The sequence below is a fragment of the Dipodomys ordii genome, unplaced genomic scaffold (assembly GCF_000151885.1).
Source record: "Dipodomys ordii isolate 6190 unplaced genomic scaffold, Dord_2.0 Scaffold17, whole genome shotgun sequence".
Taxonomy (NCBI): Eukaryota; Metazoa; Chordata; class Mammalia; order Rodentia; family Heteromyidae; genus Dipodomys; species Dipodomys ordii.
In genome coordinates, this window is record NW_012267233.1 from 4,707,849 (window position 1) to 4,725,219 (window position 17,371).

The following is a 17,371-nucleotide window of genomic DNA, read 5'->3' on the forward strand; positions in this document are numbered from 1 at the left end:
CTGCAGGATGAAGATGTCCGCTCCTTGTTGGTTCTTGCTGGTGTTGAGTAGAATCCGCTCGCCCGCTGCGTCTGGCTCCTTCGTCCCGGACTCTCTGTGTGAGTGCTCAGGTATGGCCCCAGCTGCGTTCTCCGCCGCGACCCTGCCGCCTCCGCCGCAGCGGCTGCTGGCGAGCACTCAGATGTGTCTTTTTGCCTTGGCTTCACCTCTCTTGTCTAACTCTCTGTCCTGTGGTGGCACACTTGGTGTGATTCTCTGGCTTGGGACTGTTCACTGGAACTCTAAAACTGCTTTCTATGTGAGAGCTTGTTCAGATTCCAGCTTCTCCTCCGCCATCTTCCGGAACTCCTGAGTACACTTCTTATCAAGCATTGTAGCCTCCTCTTTTGTTTCCCCTTCCCATCCCTTCCCATCCTCCTCCCCCAATCCTCCTCCCTCCCTCCTCCCCCACCAATCCTCCTCACCCCCCCACCCAATCCTCCTCCTCCTCTCCCCCCCCCAATTTTTTTTTTGTTCCAGTCATAGGGCCTGAACTCTGGGCCTGGGCACTGTCCCTCAGCTCTTCAGCTCAAGGCTAGCACTCTACCACTTGAGCCACAGCGCCACTTCAGCTATTTTTTTTTCTGCTTATGTGGTGCTGAGGAATGGAATCCAGTGTCTCATGCATGCAAGGTAAGCGCTCTACCACTGAGCTACCTTCCCAGCCCTACTTCCAGCTTTTGCTAAGTAGCTCATTAGAGATAAGAGTCTCAAAGACGTTCCTGCTCGGGCTGGTTTCAAATTCAGATCCTCAGATATCTGCCTCTTGTGTAGCTAGGATTACAGTTGTGAGCCACCAATGCCCCACTATCAATTATTTTTTGAGGGGAGGATCAGTCATGGGTTTGACTCAGAGCCTGGGCACTGTTCCTGAGTGTTTATGTTGTGGGAAGAATCATATGATAGGGTTCATACTTTTAAATAGATTTTATATAATTTGCATCAGAATTTAATCAAGTTGATAGGGTCTGTAATTTTTGTGAAGCATTCAAAAATCATATATATTGAAAAATTAATTCAGATATTTTATCCTATAAGAATGTTTTTGGAGATGGTAAGGGATGGGAAAGGAAAACAAAGGAGGAGGCTACAATGCTTGATAAGAAATGTACTCATTATGGGGGCTGGGGGTTTAGCCCAACGGAAGGGCGCCTGCCTGGCCCGCTCAAGTCCCTGGGTTCAGTTCTCAACCCTGGAAAACAAAAGAAAAAAAAGGAAAAAAAAAGAAATGTACTCATTATCTTGCCCATGTAATTGTAACCTCTCTGTACAGTATTTTCACAATAAAAAATAAATTAAAATTTAAAAAAAGAATATTTTTGGAGAGAGACAAGACTCATGAAAATATGTACATATTGTAAGATAGCAAGCTTTCTGTGTCCAATAGAAATTTTACTGAGCTTATGCAGAATACTAAGAATATTTCTGTTTTACTATGAAGAACAAAACCAATCAAAGGTACCAGAGACTCACATTCATTCATCCCCCAAATGCAGAATTTGAAGAAGTTACAGTTTAAAGAAATGTACTCATTATCTTGCCCATGTAATTGTAACCCCTCTGTACAGTATTTTCACAATAAAAAAAGAAAACAATGGAGTGTGAAAGATGACAAATAGTTGTCCAATAAAAATGCCATCTCCCCAGAGTTCTGCCAAAAAAAAAATAAAACAAATATCTCAGAGGGGAAAAACAAAATAATTGGGAAATTACCACAAAGAGTATTAAAAATTGAGACAATTAAGAAAGTGACTATGTTGAATGAGTGTGTATGAAATAATTGCTCATATTGGTAAGATAATTGCTATAGGATTTTGCTTTGTTTTAGACTTTTATTTTTGAAAATAGGTTTAAAGTATTTTATAGGGCATAGTATAGTAAACTAATATGTTAGTCAATGCATCTATTTAATTATATTATTTAGATTGATTTAAAGTCCCCTTATAATTTTCAAAAATATTATTCAAATCTCATTTAGCTCCAGTTGTAAGTACTATTATTTAGACCTTAAGTTTCTAGAGGCAGAGGCTTGACTTTGAACCATATAGGATAATTGATTAAATTTAACAGGTACTTCAGAAAGATTTGTGAAAGTAAAATTCACTTTGCCATGTGAAAAATCTTCAGAAGCATATATAAAAGTAGCATGCAAAGTCTTACGTAGCTGAGAAATCTAAAGTTAGAATGGAACAAATTACAAAACAATTTGTTTAGAATGTTACTGAGGATAAAACAATGATGGCAATTTGAAGAACTTTTATTTCTACAAAAAAATATTTCTCAAATGCAATCAAATTCTAGATCAAGATAACTGTTCCTTCCATTTGTAATAATGAATCTTAAGCATTCATTATTATAAGCAGTATTCATAGTCATTTTTAAATTTTTTTATCATGGTTAATAGGGAGAGGAAAATATTCCTTCTGTGTGTCATAATTTGTTACTCAGTTTGGAATTTAGCTCTGTTTTGAATTCATAAATTAAAATCTAAGATAGGAAAAATAGTTCACTTCTAAGTTTGTAATTTATTTTTTGAAAAATTTCACCAGGATTGTGTTTATTATTTGTGGTAATATCCTAGTTTTACTTATACTAAGAATTTGTTTAGATGAAATGTTTTTTCTCATTGGACAAGACTCCTTGATATTTCATTATAGTTAAGACTGATTCAGGTTTCAACTAAACTTTTTTGTCATGTAGACCTCAGGTTTTTAATGTGTCTTATAGAGATAATTACTTCTTCATAATGCCCTTCTGGTTCTATTAGATAAAAGGTAAGGAATTAGGTAAACAAGTGGTAACCAATACACGATAAACAAAGCTGCTGAGGATAAGGCATAGTGTGAAAGCGAAGAACTGTTGGTCAGATGTTATAAATTGCTGTTAGAAATGAAGAATAAGTTTTCAAGGTCCATTATGCATGTCATGGTGACTATAGTTAATAAAAATGTATGATGTATTTCAGTGTTGCTATGAGGGTAAATTTCAAATGTTCTCAGCACAAAAACAAAATAGCAAGAGTATGAGATGGCTGATATAATACTTAGCTTGATCTAATTATCCCACAAGGTATGCATATATCAACACATCCCATTATGCTCCATAAATAAAGGTAATTATTGTCAATGAGAATTTAAAGTAAATTTTTATTTCTTTTTCCAAGAGCACAAAATGCAAGAAACAGAAAAAATATGCAAATATGCAAAGACTGATGCTTGGAAACTTCAGAGAAGCTGTATATTCAGCATTAGAGTCACATCCTGTAATATGTACACAGAATTCTCAAAGCATGCTATGCTAAACACATTAAGAGAACACTTGCTGTAATGTTGTTATGATCAGAGAAACAAACAAACAAATAAATAAATAAGCTTCTTGGATATGTACAGGAAGGAGTTTGAGATAGAATTCATGACCTGGATGAGGAAGATGCAAACATGCTACTAGGCGATGGAGTAGGAGTCAGCTCCAAAGAGCAGTCACATTCACTGGGTGTCAGGGGTCTGTGCCAAACTCCATGGACCCAAGTGAAAACCACATATCTTCAAGAAAAACACTCAGGCAGAAGAGCCATTTATGGCACAGGCTACTCTGCCCTAGAGATTCCTGCTTTCTAACACAGCAAATGAGGGCAACGGAAGATCCTTGTTGTCTAAGCAAAGCCAAGAAGTAAAGAAAAGAACAACTAAAATGATGCCTTTAAGGCAGTGGAAACAGCATGAACAAAGGCAAGAATGAACATGGTGTTTCAGATAATTTAAAATACACAGATCATAGGGGTGGATGTGGTGGCAGGCGTGAAGTCCAGGTGGGGACAATTCCTGGATTATAAAAGGCCGTGTCAAGTTATGTTCTTGCACACAAAAATGCTTGCAGCTCCACAGACAGACAACTGCATGAGCTTGGGAATCTATAACAGAAAAAAATGCATGGGCTGAAAGCCCAGGATCAAAGACCCAGCATCGGGAGGCCCTTTGTGAAGGTATTCTCTTGGTTTACAGATTGGGTGTGCCTGTTTCTTCACAGGGGAGAGCTTCTATTTCTACTAATGAAGGCACCAATCCCATTACAAAGCTCCACCTTCATGTCTCCTCAACAGCCTACTTTGAAATAGGGAGATTAGGGATTCAATTTATGGATTTTGGAGGGACATAAATATTTAATGCATAGAAATGAGCTATTCTATTTACTCCACAACTGGCCTTGTTCCATTCCTGCAGGGGATCTGTTTATTACTGCTTTGGGGTCTTCATACTTGTTGTCTTTACTTAGTTCTTCCAGAATTTGTTGGAAATGGGTTTTTCTTTCCATTCTGACATCATGGCTAATATATGCCTTTATCTCTTAATAGTTTTCCCCTAACAGCTCTACTTCCTTTCTCATGACTTTTGTAATTTGAATTTGTATCAGACATATCTTGTTTGTTTTTTATTCATCCTTTCTCATCCCTAGAAGAAGTCAATGAAGTAGGGACCTTTTAGTGGGGTTGTCTCTTTTTCTCAGTCCTTAGAACAGCACAGAGCACATTTGGCACCAATAAATAAACCCCACATTGTTCCTTCTGTTGGGAAACCCCGTCATGAATACACAAGCCGCTTCTCATTTTTGGAAGTTATCTAGGAGTCTCTTACCCATAAAGTAGTCTTTCCTACTTCCTCAGTGCCCCTACAGTCAGGTGATTTACCCCCTTAAATGTTCTCTGAGGGAACACCTCATGCTCATTTCTACTTCAGGATCATCCGTTTTAATAATCAGTTTGTCTGTCTCTTTCATTTTATTTTGAACTCTCTGAAAGAAGAACATTTGTTAACTAATTCTTTTACTCTCAGAGCCCAACATAAACCTAGGATGGTGATACATACCTGTAACCACAACATTTGGGAGCCAGAGCCATGAAGATCATGAGTTCAAGGCCAGCCTAGAGAGCATAGCCACATTAAATAACATTATCAAACAATGTGGTCGTTTCTGTGTATATATTACATTACTCAGTTCAGTCTCCTAAAGGCCAAATATGTACTCTGGCAAATCAACTCTAGATCAACATATCATTATCTACCTGCATACAGAAACATAGATACATTGTAAATACTGCAGCTTGAACTCAGGGACTTCCCACTTGAGCTACATCTATAGTCTCTTTTGCTTTGTTTTTCAGATAGAATTGCCCAATAACTTTGTCCAGGGTGGCTCTGAATCCCAATCCTACTGTTTCTGCTTTTTGTAATAGCTAAGATCCTAGGCATGTACCACTATGCCCAGGCTTCAAATTTACATTTTTTACACTTGAATCATTTCCTCTTTCTTACATGAGCTATTATGTATTATATTATTATATATAATATATATATGCATAAATCATATTGGCTTCCCAGACTTTCCTTAGAGGAGAAAAAATTGACATTTTAAATAGCAAATATACACATATCTGAAATCTTTCCTTTTAAATTCCTAACCAAGAGTCTTGGGAGAGCTTGAAGAATTGAGCCAGGACCATGACTAGAGAACTCGTGCCCACTATGAGCTCAAGGTTGAACCTTGAGTTACCAACAGAACTAAGCAAAGCATTTCTCCAACTTAGTTTGGGTTACTTGGAGATTCACTAGGGGAATTAATTGTAAAAGCAAAAGCGGAAATTTTGTTACTCATTCAGGTTATTAAATTAGCTTTTATGCTTTTCCATTTCATTTTTGTTTTCTCTCTTTTTTAGCAAGGGGAAAAACAGATATTGCTATTGTGACCCTCTCTTCAGAAGTCTACATTTAGTCACCATGATTTGCATGCACTGAGAATTTGTCTCCATTATCCTTAATGTCTTGAGTCATGACATAACATGGAAACAAAAACTGCTAAAAAAGAACAGATGACCTGTGAATCAGAGATTTCTACTGAAAAGGAACTCAAAATAAAACCCTTCCATGAAATGATATTTGGAGGGGTGACAAGCAGAGACATATTGAATGTAAGACTTCATTATATTTAAAAAAAAAAAAAGACTTCATTATATCAAGCCACCCAATTTCATGGCTACTTTCTAATTTCAACAGAAAGGGTACTTAATTTCTTTGTAACCCTGGGAGAGATTTTTTTTTAATGTCCAAGAACTCAAGGAAGAACTAAATAAGCTTTTCTCAATTCTAAGCTCAGACAGCACCCCTGGAGATCTTCTTGTAACTGATTTAGGATGTCAACCTGCAAAGCCTGTTTTCCTTTTTATTGAAAGTGAAGACTGAAAAAAATAGATTTCACGTTGATGCATATATTCACATAATCCTCTCATATGTTGGAGTCCTTACAGGAAACTCAATAAGGATAAAAGAGAGATTCGGCACATCCTTAAAGTGTTCATTTTTAGGTAATGATTTCCCATGTCAGGTCAAGCTTTATTTATTTTCTATCAATCTTGAGCTTGTCAATATTTGGTTTTACCTCTTTATGGTCACACAGTCACCAATGAGAAAGAAGCAGCAAGAAAGAAGAGACATGATATATCCCAATTATCTGCACTTTTAATCCTTAATAGAGCTTTATAATTAAAGGGAATAATATAATATCTGAAGAATTTTGAGAACAAATCAGAGCAGCCAATGGGTGCCACATATTATGATTCATGATGCTAATCACAAAAGATATAATGACTTTCTGTTCCCTTTGCCATAGCTCATGTAAAGTTTCTTTCCAAATTGAAGGTCATTGTGGTTCTGTGGAAAGAGAACAGGCCTGAGGGTTGACAATTGTTCAATTTCATGATGAATTTTTATGAATCGTAGCATGAGTGTCATTTTACTTCATTTTATTACAAAGCAATGCAATGTTTCTTAAGTCTCATGAGAAACAAATAATATACACTGTGAAAAATGTAAAGGAGTTAATTCTATAACACTAACCCTCTTCAAGAGGAAAGTCATGGCAAAACTCACTGAAATCTCCTTCAGATATTTTTCAGTTATAATCAATATGCACAAATGGACTGGGTGCTGACCAAGAGTGCCTTTTTACATATTGCAAGTATGAATTATTTACATCTTTTGGCAGTTACAGAAACAAAAATACATTTATTAATAATATTATCATATTTTAATGTTTTATCATATATGACTTATATAAAAAGCCTCATTTCTTTTTTCTCCCTTACCCAAATGTAACTTTTTTTCTAAAACCAACATTTGGCAATTTTATATGTGCTTTTGTACTGTTCTGCCTAATAGTGTGTCTAGGAACATTGTGAAATACTATTTTGCATTCCATCATTTCTATATTATTAAATGATATATAATCTATTGGAACTAGTTCTTTCCTTTATCACTGTTTTCATCTGACTAAGTCTCAGTCCATAGAATTACAGTTCATACATTTTAATTTTCTCTGTTATTCCAGTACATAAATATAGAAAATTGATTATACATCCTTCATGAACATTTCAATTGCCTAAATTTTCAGCATCACAAACAATAATGCAATAATTAATCTGGTAAATACCTCCCTGTGCATAAATTTGAGAATTGCCCATACAATTTATATTTGGATGTGGACTTTCTAGTTGAAAGTTATATTAATCTTTAAACTCGTTATACATTATCAAATCACTCTTCAAAAAGTATGTACCAGTGACAAGTGCCAACATTTTTATACAAGCATGCCCTTTGCTCCATATTTATAAAAATATTTGTATCAACAGACTTACTTCTTTCCCAGCTGAGGAGGACAAGTGGTGTGTAAGTGGAAGCAGGGACATTAGATATTATTTCCATGTTTTTATTGCTAGTATTTTTAATATGATCATTAGAGTTTGGTTTTCCATTGGGAATTGGTTTTTCTATTGTGTGTTTTTTGGTCACATTCTTTGCACATATTTTGGTATCACTTTTGTATTAAGTTGCATATCCTTTTTTCCCCTCCCCTTAGTGGTCCTAGAGTTTGAAATTAGGGGTCTGGGAGTCCTAGGCAAGGGCTCTACCACTTGAACCATTCTTTTTTTTTCTTTTTTGTTTATGTGATACTGAGGAATCGAACCCAGGGCCTCAGGCATGCAAGGCAAGCGCTCTACCACTGAGCCACCTTCCCAGCCCTTGAACCATTCTTGTCAGTTCTTTTGCTTCAGGTTGTTCTTTAAATAAAGCCGTTCACATATTTTCCCTGGGCTGGTTTTGGACCATGATTCTCCTAACTATTCCCTCTTCATAGCAAAGATTAAAGACTCACACATCTGTCTTGGTGAGCATGCTACCAACACTTTTGCTTGAACTAACCTGGAGCCACCTTTTTTTTTTTTTTTGGTCTCTACCTCTTGAGTAGCTGGGATTGTCACTGTAAAGCACTATACCTGGCCCTTGGGTATATAAATCTCTGTTTGTGGCTTGTCTTTTATGTGCTTATAAATGTAGCCAGATCTAACAAGTGTTTGTTGCTTTTACTCTTTGTGTCTGATTTTGCCAACATTCCCTTCTTGAAACCATGTTTTCAATATGTTCTTCAAAGGTTTTATTTACTATTTAGCATTTACATCTTTCATCCCCTGAAATTAATTTTCATTTGTGATGTGAAATATGATAATTGTGTCCTGGTCCATAAAAATATTGATTAGTCAGACATTACTATATTTGAGTAAGTCAATACCTGTATTTTCTATTCTGTTTCATTGTCGAATATGTTTATGCTTTTACCTATACCACATTGTATGACTGTAGATGTAAATCTCACCTTGCAACAAGTCAGACTCAGAATATGAGGTGAGGTCTTGCCTATATAACTTACCTATGCTTGGAATTTTGTTCTAAAAACATTTTATAGTTACCTGGCCTGTTTATTACAAAGAGAAGGCTTTAGGATCCTGAAATAAAATACATTTTTTAATTTTTAAGTCAATTTGGAGAAAAATGGGATCATTAAAATATTGCATCATTAAACCATGACTAAGAATTTCATTGCCTTTATATCAACTTTCCCTTGTCTGGCATTTTTCCCTTTTCTTATAAAATAGGAGTTATTAAATGAATGTCTATTGTTTATTTTCCCATTCTATAATAGGTTTCTGTCCAGTTTTTAGCTATTATGAGTAAATTTGCGTTGAATATTTTGTATATTATTTTCAGTAGACATAAGCACCTCCTTCTGTTGGACATCTACTCAAGTGCATTTTTCTGTGGTCAAATGGTACACAAGTAATTAGCTTCAGTAGATATTATAAAATACATTCCTAGTGGATGCACCAATTCACATTTTCTCTAACAACAAAAGATACTTGCAGATACATAAAACCTCATCAGCTTTGTCATCGGCATTTTAAATTTCAGTTGTTCAGGTGATGTCTACTTGTATTTCATTATGCTTTTATCATATTTTTCTTTTCTGCTGTTATACACCTCTGCATACATGTATCAGTGATATTTTTAAATGTCTTCTTTTGTTAAGTAGTTGCTTATATCTTTTGGTTACTTAAAAATCTGCTTTTTTGCTTTCATATAATTTGATCTGCATTTTTTATAAATCTTAGATGCAAATCTTTGACAAAATATTATATTTGTCAAAATCAAATATAAATCTGCTCTCCCATCAAGGATTTTTCTTATTAATATATTATGTGTTATGATCCAAGGAATGAATCCTTTTTTGTTTTTCATAATTATTGATTTTTGAGTCTCATTTAAAAATATTCACCTATTCCAAGGTCATGAAAATATTCTCTGATATTTTTTCAAGATGATTTCATCCAAGTATTTACCTTCTTTGAAAGTTTTGAATAACAGGTCAGATTTTTTTAAAGGACTAATGGATTTAATTAAAAACCTCTTGTTTAGTCAGTTCAAATATTTGATATTTTTCAAGAAATGTTTCCATCATTTTAACTTGTCAAGTATGTTCACATCAATTTTTAATGATAGCCAATTCAATTATTTTTACATAAAGGGATTATTAATGTTACTAAGGCATTGCTTATTTTCATAAATTTTAAAATAATCAAATCATATTTTATTTATTTTCTCTAATGTGGGTGTATTTTCTGTTTCATTTTTAATTTGTACTTTTGCTTTCATTTTATTATTTCCTTCTTTTATTTAAGTATAATTTTCTCTTCTTTTGTCTGGCTTGTTGAGTTGGATATTTAGATAACTAATTCTTCTTTTCTAATGTATGTACTTAAAATTCTAAATTTTCTCTAAGTACTGCTTTTGTTACATACTACAATTGGTGTCATAATTTTAGTGCCAACTAATTTGAATTATTTTATCTTACCAATAGTTTCCATGGTAATTTTGTATCTAATTCACAGATTATTTAGAGTCATGTGCCTTTATTATTAATACACATGTGGAGAACTTAAATTCATCTCTCTACTGTTAACCTGTAGTTCAATTTATTGTGATTTTTAAAAATGTATTGTAAAAATATCAATCCTTTGAAAGTTTGTTTTCTTAAAATCTTGTTTTATATTAGTGTATTTGTACCATCTTTCATTTGGTTCACTTTTGTCAAGTATGTTCATCTACTTCCTGCCACATGCTAAAATGCTGAGAAAAATAAGTTCAAAAGGTATTTTTGGACCAGGTAACTTGGAAACACTAAAGATCCAAACTATATTATACAGTATGCATTTTTATATTCTTTTAATTTTTCATTAATCTTTAGTTTTCTAATTATCTCATTTTTAAATTGCATTTATTGTAAATAGTATATATACAATTCTTTGTAATACCTAGTTTTATAATAAGGCAACAGTGGCTTATGCCTATAATCCTACCTACTCAGGAAATTGAGATCTCTGGATCACAGTTGAAAGTCTGAGACTTTCTACTTAACCACCAAAAAGCCAAAAGTGGAGCTGTTGCTCAAGTGGGAGAGAGTTAGCTTTGAGCACAAAAGCTCAGGGACAGCTCCCAGACTTTGAGTTGAAGCCCCAGGACTGCCACAAAAGCCAAACAAAAACTAGTTTTACAAAGCTTATCTAATTAGAATGTAATTATGAATGTTTTTACATATAGCAGACTGTGTCCTATTCATCACATCTGTGATTTTTTTTTTACTGTATTGATTTTCTATTGTTGTGTAACACACTTCTACCAGTATCCTTTTCATAGCTCACAGCCTGAGCAGGTAAAAGTCTGGACATGGGTTAGTTGATTGTTTGGCTCAGGCTTTCACCAGGCTGACAACAAAATACTGACCAAAGCTACAGACTCATTGGACACTCAAAGCAGAGCCTACCTTTTGTGCCTGTTGCCAGAGGAAGCAAAATTATTTCATGAAGGCGGAAAAAAAGACTAACAATGTGGCTATGGAAAGAGCAATATATCATTATGATATATGGAAAAATATATTCTGAAATAAGAATCATGTAACGATAAGAAGAAAAGGCATCAAGATCACAGGAAGAATTGTCATTCCTTTGCAAGCAGCCTTACTTGATAAACGAGGTTATGGAAAAAAGTAAGAGAAGTTGCTATTGAAGAGGAAAATTTGGACTATATCTAGAATATTCTTAGCAGCGGATCAAAATAGCGCAATAGCTAGGTGCACATGACCATATAAAGTGAGGCTCATCGAAATGAACTCCAAGAAATGGAACCAAGAGGTTTTTATAATGTACTGTTTGCAGTTATTTATTTATTTTTCTGTTTGTCACCATTTTTTATTTCTGTACCCTTTGTCATGTATACATGTCTATTTGATTTGTGGAAGGGAAGGGGAATCACAGAAACGGTGGGACAACGGGTGAACCAATGCAACAGTGATACTCACTAGACACTATGTTGGACAAGACTGTTACAACTTCCAGGGGGGAAATGGAGGGAGAATCAGGAGGAAATAAGGGAGGGAATAACACTGTTCAAAAACAATGTATTCATTACCTTATGTAACTGTAACCCCCTTTACAATATGTTTTTAGAAAAGAGGAAATTTTAGGAAAAATTGCTATAGCCATCTCATTTTTTCCCATCTACTCTGAGTCAGATATGGTTCGACAATATCATAACCAGAGTTCTCAGCCTGTGTGATAGCCCATTTCCTGAAATGTATTAACAAGGATACTGTTTCTAAAAGTTAATAAATGAAAAAGAGGTTCTAAAGTCAAATAATTTTAGTTCTTAGTCTTATGTAAAATTCAACAAATTACATATTTATTGTTGGTGGTGATGGTCCTGGGGCTTGAACTCAGGGTCTGGGCACTGTCCCTGAGCTCTTTTGCTCAAGGCTAGTACTCTACCACTTTTTTCTCTCTCTCTTTTTTAATTTTAATTTTTTTAATTGTGAAAATACCATACAGAAGGGTTACAATTTTATGAGAAAGATAATGAGTACATTTCTTATCAAGCATTGTAGCCTCCTCCTTTGTTTCCCTTTCCCATCTCTTCCCATTTCCCACCCCCCACGCCGCCCCCCCTTCCCCCGCCAAAGTTGTAAAGTTCTGTTTTTGACATAACGACTTGTACATCTCATTGTTGCAATGGGGGTCCACCTGTATCCCTATTTAAATGATTTGTTTTTCCCTTTCTGTCCACAAATTATACAAACATCAAATACAGTGAAAGCAGGGGTTATACCATGGGGGAGGGACATACCAAGCAACAAAGAAATCATCTTATAAATATGTTAGAAATAACCACATGAAAGCAAAAACATTTGAATACTTATCTTGGGGTTCATTTCACCTAACATCAACTTATCTGACCTTTTCTGCTTGTCTCAGACATATACTAGTTATTGCAAATAAGGGAAACCATGGGACCTAAGTTTGGGCCTGGCTTACTTCACTTAATATAATTTTTTCCAAGTCTTTCCATTTCCTAACAAATGGGGCAATGTCATTGTTTCTGATGGAGGCATAGAATTCCATTCTGTATATATACCACGTTTTCTATCACTTTTAGCCACTGCACCACTTCTGGTTTTCTGATAGTTAATTGGAGATAAGAGTCTCATGGATTTTCCTGCCCAGGTTGTTCTAAACAGTGATTCTCAGATTCCACCCTCTGGAGTAGCAAGGATTACAGGCGTGAGCCACCAGCAACCAGCTCAACAAATTATTGTACTAGCTCTTAAGGCCTAAATATGCAAATGAAAATTGTCATCAGTAGCTGGTGACTCATACCTGTAATCCTAGTTACTCTGGAGGCTGAGTTCTGGGGATTGCATTTGGAAGCTAGCTTAGGAAGGAAAGTCCATAAGACTCTCATCTTCAATAAACTGCTGTAAAAGGCCTGAAGTGACATTGTGGCTCAAGTGGTAGATCACTTAGCCTTGAGCAGAAAAAGCTAAAGGACAGCACCTGGACCCTAAGTATTAAGCCTCAGGACCCGCGGGAGAAAAGAAGTGACTTTCTGAAAACTGAATAAAATACGTGATACCTAAAATTTTATTTGATTTCAGCATCCATACATGATTATCTGGCAAAATACAGTTGGAAAATGACCAATAAAGCTTTAAGTCAGATTGAATAAGCAGATTTACAGGCAATAGTAAAAGTGACCTCAATTTGGAATGCATACATTTATAATGGATCCAATTATGAAAATTATATGATGTTGTTTAGAATAATCTCATGATTTAGCAGTAGGTCTAGAGAAAATGAGTAGCTGATTTGTTTCAGTTTGGAAGTTGGAAGAGGTTATGATAAAATATAGAGGTACAAGGATATGCTGGAGTCTTAGGAAATGATAAAATGGTAGGCCACATATTCTATGTTGACTAAGGAGGAAAATGGAGCCAAAGTAATTTGGGGAATAATGAAATATGGAGAGGGTAAAAATATAATGTTCATTACTTTCATGTGAGAAAATATGGAAAGCTGTAGTAAGAAAGACATCATTCAACTCTTAAGATGTCAGAGGCAAAAAAAATTCTAATCTTAGAATGGGTTCAGGAAAAACTGTAGTTTCACAAAAAGATTCTAATCTTAGAATGGGTTCAGGAAAAACTGTAGTTTCACAACTGAAATGGAGTAGAGATAATCTTTCAGAAAGAGGACGTCAAATGTGTCTAGTGTACTTGACTGGAAAATGAAGTTACTTAAGCTTCTGGAAAATTATAAAGTAGAAAGAAAAATTGCAGTTTCAGCACAAATTATTTATGGATAAACTAGACACCAGAAGATGGATAGAAATGTAATTGTAACTAATTAGTTGGTGGTATTTGGAAGAATGTGAAGCCAATACATAAACCAATTGGTTTTGAATGAGACAACAGGAAAGAGGATGCTGTCAATCTATGCACAGAATCAACAGGCCAAACACAATCAGGAGATCTGCAAAAGCAGTTTCCAAAGGCTCTGTGATGAGAGGTGTGGGTCTTGAGTTCAGACAAACATTGTTCGTATTCCAGACTTAGCTGCTTATGGTATCTAACCTCAAATACACCATGTGGACAAATTATGCAATCTTTCACAGATTCAATATTTCCATTTTATAGATGTAAAAATACTTGTAGGAGCAAGAAAATGATAAAAAGTTTTGCAGGAGGTCTGTTCTTAACAAAGGAGAATGTTTTGTGATATAAAAATATAATAATATTCTGAAAGATATTTAAAAATAAAAGAAATGGGGTTTTTGACAATAAGGTCAAGATTGTTGGCCCTATTGGTACAGTGGGAGGGAGGAAAGGGTGGAAGTTCTTTGGAAAAGAAAAAGATCAGAAGGAAAAACTGTGAGGTTAAGCTGGAATTTTTTTCTTTTTTTGTCAGTCATGGGGCTTGATCTCTGGGCCTGGGCGCTGTCCTTCAGCTCTTCAGCTCAAGGTTAGTGCTCTACCACTTGAGCCACAGTGCCACTTCTGGCTTTTTCTGTTTATGTGGTGCTGAGGAATCAAATCCAGGGCCTCATGCATGCAAGACAAACATTCTACCACTAAGCTACCTTCCCAGTCGATTAAGCTGGAATTTGTATGAATATGATGGTTCAGTAAGATACAGATTTGATGGTCAAGGCAAAGATGGGGAAAGACTAGATAGAGCTCATCAATATCCAAATTCGATAGATTGTCGAAACTTTGTTTTGAAATATAATAGTGAATTTCAAAAATATTTGACCAAAGTACAGATTATCAAACTTGATGATAATCTTGGTGATCAAAATGACAGCCATTATAGAGATTGGAGATACACATGACTCTCTTAAGTAGATTTTACTTATCCTCCTCAGTCATAGGAGAAAAATGAGAAGTTAAATGTTTTTGTGAAGGCATGAAACTGGTAAAAGCACAGTCAATATTTCCTCCCAGTTTGGATAAGGAGACAGGCATGTAAATATAAACAAATTGTAGATGCATAGATATACATATTATGAGTTCAGAACATCGTACGCATGTATTACATGTGCTTATATGTATATATACATATATGTGTGTACATGTGTTTATAGACATATGTACATAAATATTTATATCTGTCTATCTGGAAAAAAGACATTAGAACAGACACATTAGAAGAACTATTTCTACTTAAGTATTATTTTTAAAAAGTACCAAATAATAGCTAATGGCATTTGACGTTTTGGCATTACTATGAGGGAAGCACAGGTGATTACAAATATGTGGTAAAGCCAGTTAGTCTATAAATAGCTTAAAGGATGAAAATTGAAGCTATAAAAGTTTTAAATAAGTATGTTAAAATATGTTAACATGAAGGTAGATTGTACAAGTTCAGGACTCTGATTTTCACATTCATAAACCTTCTAATAGATAAGCATTAAATATAATAGGGAAAATATATCATGAGAAAGGATAATATTTTAAAAGAACAAAATTAGAAATTAGCAGAAAGTCTTGCCATGGTTAAGACAAGCTAGAGAGTGAATTTAGAGAAACTTAGTCTCTTTTGCTCATAGTTTTATCTCCAGCTTCCAGTATATCAAGCTTATTGAAAGGGGTAAATAACTGCATGAAAAGAAAGATGGAAGAGGAGCAACTTGGAGGCGGAAATAGGAGGATTGAAGTCTGAGGCCAGCCCAGCCAAAAAAGTTCATGATACCTCTCTGAGTCTCAACAAAATAAGACTGAAGAGATGGCACAAGCCTATAATCCAAGCTATGTGAGAGGCAGAGGTAGGAAGATCACAGTGTGAGATTTGGCTGAGCAAAAGAATCCATCTAAAAAATAAACTACAGCAAAATGAAAACAAAAACCAAATAAAAATGGCTAGAGATAGGGATAACTCATGAGATAGAGCACTTCCCTTCTAATCGCAAGGTCCTGAGTTCAATCTCCTGTCTCCTTTAAAATAAAAACAAACTAAGAGCAGAAATATGGGAACAGGTCCGAGAGTATAGGAAATATTTGATAGAACCTGGGTGCTGAGATTAATAGCTGTTTTGGACTGCTTATACGTTTTTCTTCATTTATTGACCACATCATACTGGAAGACATTAATCATAAATCAACAGCATTACTTGCCTTTTATTAACTGATATTCATCAAGCAGAAGGGAGGAAATTCTAGCTTAGAGCTGGAAAGTTAATTGCTGCCTAAAATCCATTTGAAGGAAGACATTAGTCTTAACTTTTGATGTAACAAAGAATAAATGTGACATAAAACCACTCCCTGACTCACTGAAATCTGAACTAGATCAATACACAACTTGTCTAGAATGTCAAGTATGGTGTCCACTGAATTATTATTAAGGATCTTTGAAATGTCAACAAATTTTGGCCATGTCCTTGAAAACTATGGAAAGAAATCTCTTTTAAGATTGATGGCTCACAAATATTGAACTTTGTCTGCTTTCTCTTAATTGCATCCTATAAGACAAATAGCTAAATTATTATTATTATATTATATTTTTACTTTTTATTTTGACATTAGTAAAATATTTTCATAATATAGGCCCAAACCCCTTAATTATCATCCGTAGCATGCAAGGTCAGTTTCGATCAAGCACTGCTATATAATGGTTGTCTGAGACCTAAAATGTGTAATCAGACCAGATCAGATTTTCCAGTTTATGGTTTTCCTGAAAGTGCCGTTCCAACAGTGAGGGCTAAACGTGTTTGTCACACAAGGATGATAGGCCAAATTGAGGCTATATTTCTGAATTATCTATCCTAGAGCTTGTTAAACCAAATTCCTTATAACATGACCTCATAATACCTAGACATAGACCCTAATTCAACCACCAATTACCAAGTGCCTAGTGTGAGTCCTTTAATCAAGCCAGTCCAATAGATATGGTCTACTATAATTATTAAAACATAAGCACATATTAGATATCAAAATTAGATATCAGAATAATAAAGGGATCCCTAGCTAAACATGACTCAAGATTTCTGCTCAGTTGTGGAACCTGAAATTACCACTGAGAGCTTACTAAGGGTCTCGTCTCCTTCCTGTGTGCACCTCATGTTCATAT